The following is a 9,126-nucleotide window of genomic DNA, read 5'->3' as shown; positions in this document are numbered from 1 at the left end:
GGATGCGGGTGGATGCATTGGTTGCCCTTTTTCTCCCCTTCCTCTTATGTTCCTGCGCCTCGGCCTTGGTTGTGGTTCAGGTTGATCTGCCGGCTGGTCATCACCATCATCATTATCCTCAATAATTCCCCAATGTGTCCCATAATTCTTGACTACCTTCATTGTCTCTAAATACCCCATACTAAACTCGTTCCCCTCCAAGCATGTCAAAGAACGAGTGATGCCGGAAACAAGGAGGCCATAAGATCGGGCCAAGCACATAATAAAGTGCCCTCCACAAATGGGGCTCCCGGGATGAGCACTCGTAGCATACTCTGCTAAGTATCAGGCCAAGAAATATGGAATGTTACAGCACATGTCGGGCTGTAAAATGCACCACAAAAGAACAAGTTGACCTTAGTAACCTTATCATCATGGCGTTTGTGGTGAATAGAAAAGGTAATAAGGCGATGGATAAGGCGATGTATTGGTGATTTGATGCTACTTTCGGGGGATACACCGGATTTGAACACACCGGCTGCGATATTGCTCCAAAACTCCGGTCCTGAAACACCACTCACATAAACGCGTGTGGCGTCCCTCAAAAATAAAGCAAACTCATGAGTTATGGTCTCATGAGCCTCGTACAACCCCATTCTACGAGAAAATTCCACCAGACTGCACTCCCGATATTCCCCTCCTAGATGGAAAACCAAAGCTTGTGGAAAAGTAGGATCTTGTACATTATCATGGAATGTCACCGTCGATAAGAACTCCATGCATAACTCTTTATAGACCCGCTCTTGGATGGAAAACAAATTGTACCACCCCTTGCACGTGAAGGAAAATCCATCGCTCAAAAACATCTTAGTAAGATATTGGGACATCTGATCCACCAACCCAACCTCCCTCAACCGTGACCACTGAATAGTGGGGGCAATAGCAAACTACCGGTTGTAAAGCCATCCCAACCGATTATTCCATCGCGTATATATATATATATATATATATATATATATATATATATATATATATATCCTGGGGTGTAGTTGTTGGGAAGTTGTAAAATGGATGTAAACTTGCTACTCCAGCTGGAATCTCTCTTCTGGGAGCCATTTCTGCAAAAACAGCAACAAACATATCCAAAAGAAACAATCCAACAAATTAGAAATTAACAGAACTAAAAATGTCCAGTCTTAGGATTCACGTCGTGAATTGGCAACATCAGCAAGCAGAATCGCAAAAATCAGGGGCAAATTGGGTCACAATATTAATGGGGTTTACTCCTATACCACTTCCAAGCACAAAGCATAAACATTCCAAGGCTATTATGGGAATTTTAAGAAGTAAATTCGACATTTCATCTAACTAACAAACCCTAACCCTAAGTTCAACTATTAAAGAAAAATTAAACTTAAGAATTAAGAATCATTACCTTAGATTGTAGTATGAGGTAAGTAAAAACGAAAATTGAGTGTTGTCAGCCAAAATTGGAGCAAGGGGGACCAGATCTTATGTTCCACTTCGTGGGGAATAAAGAAAAGAGGGCCAAACTGATTCTTATCCCTTTAATCTGTGGTCTCGTGTTTTTCAAAACTCACATCGTGAGTCCTTAAGGATTCACGTCGTGAGTCCTGTCTGGGCTGAATGTTGGGCCATGCATTCCTTATCAATAATGGATTAGTCTTGGGCCAATTAGTTTAATAGAAAATGGGCTGATATGCATCATTTGTACATTATCTGGCTTATTCATAATTCATGTCGTGAATTCTTAACTTTTCACGTCGTAAATCCTGCACGAATTTTTTTATTATTATTAAGTCAAGTATGTCTATTAACTAAATTCTTAATTATCACCACTCCATTTTTTTAGGGTCCCTACACCCAATGTTTAATTATGAATAAAGCAAGTCGGATGATATGATCTATGTTTCTAAGACTAAAATGCAAAAACTAAAAAGAAAAAAAATTGCAAACCAAACTCGGGTTGCCACCCGAGAAGCGCTTCTTTTTCTTGGAGTCATGAGTTGGACTCCGTGCCTCCTACGTTGAGTCCTCTGAAGAATCCACCACTAGGATCTTTTGTTCTTTGAAACGCCTCTTATAAGTTTGAACACGTCTTTTGTACGCCTTCTTCGAATTCTCCTTTTTAGCCTTTACCCCGTCTTCATCAGGCTTGCGTTTGGTCCCTTTAGTCTCTTCCTTGCACTCCATAGCATCTTCTCTTCTTTCACCACTGGAGTTGTTACTTTTAAAGTAACCTCCTCTTCATCACTTGTTGTCTCATCATCTTCCTTGATCACCCAAGAAATTGGACTCGTGTAGGCAATGACTTCAACTAAATATGGAACAGATGCTCTTGGTTTTGTTCTTTTGACTTGATGAATTGTCTTGATCTCTTCCTCCATGAGCTTCTCTAATTCTTCAAGTTCATTGTCTTCATCAATGTTGAATGCCTCTTCTTGAGCATGATTCCCTTGAAAGCCATCTTATATCCCAAAAATTTCCTTTTCATTACCAACCCTCAAGGTGAGCTTAGACTCCCGAATATCAACAAGTGCTCCAGCAGTGTTTAGCAGCGGGCGACCAAGAATAATTGGTACATTGGGATCTTCTTCCATGTCTAATACCACAAAGTCTATTGGAAAAACAAATTTCCCAATTTTTACTAAAATATCTTCCACAATGCCCTGGGCTGAGTCACTGAACGGTTCGCCATGTGAATAGTCATCCTTGTAGCCTTCAACTTCTGATAAAATGAATAAGGCATCAAATTTATTCTAGCCCCAGAATCAGCTAAAGCATAAACCTTCATGTTGTTCCCAAACTCACATGGAAGAGTGAGGCGTCCAGGATCCCCCATTTTCTTAGGTATGTCTCCCAATACAGCCCTTGAACTTTGCTCACTTAGAATAACTTTAGAATTCTTCTTTAGTTGCTGACAAGTGTCTATCAAGTCTTGTAAAAAAATTTCATATTCGGGAATTTTTGATAACGACTCGACAAAGGGAGTATTAATCGGGATACCCTTCACGTGCTTAATAAACTCTATATGCTCTCTTTCCAGTGGAATAAGGGCAGCTCGGGAAGGAAACGGCAAAGGTGGCTGATATGCTGGAACAAAGACGGAATTTTTCTGTTCAGACAGAGCCCACGACGTGAGCTCATGTCGTGAACTGGGTGTTCCAGCAGTTTCTTCATTTTCGAGCTTTGGCTTCTTTAGCTTTTGATCGGGCTGTGGTGGCTCCTCTTCTAATGCTTCTAGGAACTCGGAGATGGCCTCTTCTTCAGTATCTATGGCCATTATGTGAGATTGAGTCTTCTTTTCAGGATTTTTCGGGGACAGCTTCTCATGAACCAAAGTGGTTAGTTGACCAAGTTTCACTTCAAGATTATTGATGGAGGCTTGTTGATTTTTTATTAAAGCTTGATGTTCTACCATCATTGCGTGATGAGTCTTTATCAAGGTTCTTTGTTCATCAATAGCAGAATCAGTAGCCTTGTGTCTCTTTTCTGAAGCTTCCATAAACTTAACTAACATGGTCTCTAGATCGGGTTTTTTCTCAGCTGGTGGCTGCTCCTTTTGGTAGAAGCCTCGGCTTGTTTTCCTATACTTCTCTTCTTTTTGCTTCTTATATTCTTCATATGGAAACCACTCTTTCTTCGGTTTCCTCCAGTCTTCATCGTACTGTCCCCACTCGAGTAGCATACTTGAGCCTTTTTATTCCCAAACTCATCCAAATTGCAGTCCTTGGTCAAGTGTGGACCATTACAACTCCCACAACCAACTCTTATAACATGAATTGATTGGTCCATTTGTGTTAACCTCCGGTCCATATTATTTAGCATAGCCATCATAGCTGCTATCTCTTCCGTTTGTGCCCCTCCACCACCTTTGATTCCATCTTTCCTAGGGTTGTGGTACTCACGAGAGTGCTTCGCGAATTCTTCAATATGCCCCTTGACCTCCCTTGGATTTTTCTTTGTCAAAGGTCCTTGAGAATCAAGGAGTTGCCTTGTCATAACGTTGACCACATCATAGAAGATTGACATCTCTTGTTGAACATTAAGATCATGTTGACGACAATTTCTGAGCAAGCCTTTGTAACGCTCCCATGCTTCATATAACGACTCCCCCGGCTGTTGTTCAAAGTTGGCTATTGCCTTCTTGAGTTTAGCTATCTTGGATGGTGGGAAAAATTGGTCAAGAAACTGCTCACGCATTTGAGCCCAAGTGGTGATCGTACCCGGTGGAAGTGATTTTAACCACTCTTTAGCAGCTCCCTTGAAAGTAATGGGAAGCATCCTAAGCAAGACGGTGTTTCTATTGAAATTCGGGACATTGAAGTAATCTGCAATGTCATTGACTTCATCTAGATGCTTAAAAGCATCCTCATGATCCTTCCCATAAAATGGGATGTCCTTCAGTGCAGTCAAGATGTGCCCCTTCAGCTCGAACGTGGCAGTGGCAGGTATTGTGGGTTGGACTAAACTGGGACCCACATCCTCTCGGATCCGCTTCTTGTGAGCTCCCATGGACATCTCCTCAATGTTTTCCATTTCTTCCTCTTGCTTGTCTTCGGGCTCACTCGCAAATATTTCAAATTCTAGGTCTAACTCGTATTCGGATTCCTGTGGATTAGAAACTGGACCAAGTCCTTCAACTTTGCTTTTCTCCTTTGGGGTTGAACTTGACTCTTCTGTCTTCTTTCCCGACTTCCTTGAAAAAGCTTATTTTAGTTCTTGCAATGGCGTCTTCTTTGGCGTGTGAGCTTCCTTCGCGTTCTTATTCTTATTCTCGTGAAGGGCTGACTCCGGATCTTCAAGTGGTGGCACCAAAGGTGTGTTTGAGCCTCTGGTCATGAACTCCTGCAGACAATTTATAAAGACAATGTAAAAACGAACTAAAATAGAAAAATAAACTAAAAACTAAAGAAAGCTAAAAATCACAGTTCTCAAGTTGTGAGTCTATAAACTCACGTCGTGAGTTCTGTAATCAGAAAAAAAAACCTTCCTAGAAACTAAAAACAAAATAAAAAAAATATCTACTAAATGAATAAAAGCTGATAACTACTAAATTCACGTCGTGAGAGGTACCCTCACGTCGTGAAAACTGAACAAACAGAAAAAAATTAAAAACTAATGTTAATAAAAACTTTGCTGGGAAATTAATTTTTTGCAGGTTTTATCCCACAAAAAGGATCGATTAACCTAAAGCAAATAAATAAATAATAAACTAAGTCGTTCTCCGGCAACGGCGCCAAAAACTTGATGTGCACGATACTACCCACTAATTTTACATTTATAACCTAACTAACTAACTAACTAAAATGCACATAGGCAGTGTACCTAGTCAAATTATAAAATAGTTTGGTAAGTTGGGTGTCGATCACAGGGAACGGTGTTATTAATTAATCTATTCACTACTAAATTAATCTAACCATTAATAAGCTAAAAATGGGTTTTTATATAATTTTGCAAGTTTAGATGAACTTAATCCTTTAACAAAAACTCAATCAATAAACAAAACATTTCCGTTAGTTCGAATCCACTTTCACTCAATGGTTATACATTGGCTATGACTATTACTGTTGATGACCAATTAAGGGAGTATTAGCAATTTAGTTCTAAATCTACTAATTGTTAATCAATTCATGTAATTCTATTTATGGTCATACAATAGTTAACACAGAATCAATTATTAAATAAGATTGGAGCTATGAAAGATTGATTAATCAAAACACAATTACAGTCATAATATGAGTTCTCTAACACAACTTGATTTAATGATTCAATTACTTATCTAAGATTGGTTTGATCTTATCTCCAATAACTAGTGTTCACTATATTATTAGGTATTCAAGTTCATGCAGATTTGTGTTCACTAACTACACAGAACAAGAATTCAAAGCAATCAAATAATTAATTCAAGCATGCTAGGTAAAATCAATCAACACAAGCATATCACCCACAAGTAAAGTTAAGTCTAATGCATTAAAACCATGAGTTCCAGTTTCATCTAGCTAACAGAAGCAGCTAGATTTAGTTCGACATATTAACAGCTAAACAAACAAATACTATAATAAAAAACATGTTTAAATGTACCAATCTATAAAGACAAATTATGAACTCCTCCTTCCTTGGTGTTAAAACCAACTTCCAGAGCTTCTTTGCCTATGAATTTTGTCTCCAAAAATCCTCCTAAGCCAGCCAAAGTCGCCCCCAATCGTAATGGAGAAGGATATATATATTTTCTCCCAAAATCACTATTCACATCGTGAGCATTTAAAACTCACGTCGTGAACTCGAAGTAATCGTGATCGTCAAGGATTCCTTCACCTGAATGCTTATCTTCTAACTTTTTCTACTCACGTCGTGAACCATCAACTGTTCACGTCATGAGTACATCTTTTTTGGGTGTTTTTCTTGTCTTTCAAGCCTTCAACCTCTAAAGTTCCATCCTTTAACGCTTTTAGTCCCTTTCTTCAAAATGACTTCTTTTTTGCTGCAAAATATAATTTAACCTTATAAGTACCATTATTCTATGCAAATGACCAAAATATATATATAAATGTACTTAAATATTGCCTAAAAATATGTATAAATATGGCAATATCAGTTGACTTTGACGAAGGACTTTGACTTCGACCAAGATTTGACCAGTTTGACTTCTAAGTGTACTTTGGTAATATTGGTATTTATGGAATTGGTTCTTTGGTAGTGTTCTATGGTGAAGATCGTGTCAATGGTCAGAGCAACTTGGTCTTATCTTTACAGGCAGCAATTGCAGGTGAGTTATCCTCACTATATCAATAGGGTCTAAGGCACCAAGGTCGGCCCTTTTAATTTTTATCTTGGTTACAGTATGCTACATGTGGTTATGATCTGTTAGATTGCTATCAGAATAGACAATATGTTTTATGCTAATATGATCCGTTAGGATTGGTATGTTATTGACCTGGTTAGGTCGATGTTTTGGTCATGAGAGATTGCTATGATCGATGTTCTGTGAGATAGTTATATCTGATATCTGTACTTGTACTGTTGATGTGCTTATTGATCTGTTAGATCGGCGTCCTGGTAATTAGGACAGTATTATGTCAGTGACCTGGTTTAGGTCGGTATCCTGGTATATAGGATGATGTTATGTTAGTGGCCTGGTTTAGGTCGGTACCCGGTATATAGGCTAATGTTATGATATGTGATTTGTTAGACTGTTTGTCTGGTGAAGGATTTGTTATGTGATTAATTGTTTTATGTGCACATGGTTGTTTGACGGCGGTTGGGTTGAGGCGGGTCCTGTTTTGTGCTGTAGGCCAACATACCCAGGGCGGACCAGAAATTCTGAAGGCCCAGCGAGCGATCTGGATAGGCTGAAGGCCCCAAAAGGGCGGACCAGACATTCCGAGGCTCGAAGAGTGGACCATGCCGACTGAAGGCCCGATGCGGGCGGACCAGTCATACTGTAGACTCAGAGAGTGGACCAGGTGGATTGAAGGCCCGGTGCGGGCGGACCAATCACACTGTAGACTTGATGTGCATGGTTGTTCTATTTGCGATATGTTATGATTAAGTTTATGTGTGATTGGTATTTTGGGGGTAACTCACTAGGATTTCGGGCTTACAGTTCAGTGTTTTGTTTCAGGTACTTCGGGAGATCGTGGCAAGGCGAAGGCGTGATCGTACCGCTCCTCATGTTTTATGATTTATGTGATATGGTTCCGGGGAATACTCAGATGTTTATACTATTTTGAAAACAAATGTGTGAACTTAATGGTTTTTGAATGAATTAAAATGTTTTAATTCGACTCGAATTTTATGGTCGTTACATTGTTATACTTCATATATTGACACACTACATATTAGTATATTTACTATTAAAAATGATATCGAAAATAAAAGTCAAGTTATTTAAAATTTAGACATTTTTAATTTATCCAGACAATTGATTTATATTCGAGATTGTATATTCTTAAAAAGTTTGAATAATTATTGAAATTTATGATTATTTAACTAGACATATAGAGTTAAGTAAAACTGTTAACATATTTTATAAAGTGTTGCGCCCAAACCACCCCATCCATATTAACTTTACAAAAATATATATTTTTAGAAAAAAATAGCTATATGTTCAACAATTAAAACGGTATTATTGGTGATACTGGTTCATTTTTTTTTTTGTTAAATCAAAATCAGATTTGAAATTTTGATTTTTTATTTTGGAAAATACCAAACCATTAGTTTTTTATTTTGGTTTCAGTTTTTCATTTTTTTAATATATTTTTTGGGGTTTTGTTTTTTATTTCATAGATTTTATCATTTTTAACTATTCACAAAATATTCTTTGGGTTGTTTAAGTGGAACTGAAATTTATATTGAAGTTAACCCTGTAATGTTATATTTAAATTAACAATTTAAGTATCTTGTCCAAAATGTTCAAAAGTTGTAGCTTTAAATTGATAATGGTTTACATACAACAACATAGTAAATCTAATAAATTAAGTATAATATGTTAAAAGTTAAAGACATAAATCTATAAGTAGAAGTAAAAATATTATTTTAATATTTAAATTTAGTTTATTTATGATTACACTTTAGGGTTGATACTTATTTAACCTTATTAACCAACTTATAATCATTATTAGAAAGACATTATTTACAAAATATTCTTTAGGTTGTTTAAGTTGAACTAAAATTTATATTTAAGTTGATCCTGTAAGGTTATATTTAAATTAACAATTTAAGTATTTTATACAAATTGTTCAAAAGTTGTAGCTTTAAAATGATAATGGTTTACATACAACAACATATTAGACCTAATAAATTAAGTATAATATGTTAAAAGTTAAAAACACAACTTTATAAGTAGAAGAAAGTATATTCTTTTAATACTGAAATTTAGTTTATATATGATTACACTTTAGGTTTCATATTTATTTAACCTTATTAACCAACTTATAATCATTATTAGAAAGAAATTGAAAAGTCATGGGAGTTTCAAATGAATGTGGTGAAAGAAAAAATGAATGAGAGTTTCAAATGAATGTGGTGAAAGGAAAAATGCTAGCTTTATAACTATACTAGGCGATTGTCCGCGCGTTGCACAGAAGCATCTATATAGCTGAAATATTTACCAATATATGTTTT

At 36.9% G+C, this 9,126-nt stretch overlaps 1 non-coding gene across 1 annotated transcript; it reads left to right on the top strand.

The window, feature by feature from the left end:
- The first annotated feature begins 4,048 nt into the window (after positions 1 to 4,048).
- On the top strand, positions 4,049 to 4,155 carry LOC145080647 (small nucleolar RNA R71). Its single transcript, XR_013695241.1, has one exon. It is a non-coding gene; the product is annotated as a small nucleolar RNA R71 (small nucleolar RNA).
- The last annotated feature ends 4,971 nt before the right edge of the window (positions 4,156 to 9,126 follow it).

This window comes from Lactuca serriola, chromosome 1 (assembly GCF_051521515.1).
Source record: "Lactuca serriola cultivar US96UC23 chromosome 1, Lser_US96UC23_V15, whole genome shotgun sequence".
Taxonomy (NCBI): domain Eukaryota; kingdom Viridiplantae; phylum Streptophyta; class Magnoliopsida; order Asterales; family Asteraceae; genus Lactuca; species Lactuca serriola.
Note: the sequence above shows the minus strand (reverse complement) of the source record. Positions and strands in the feature narration are given on the sequence as shown.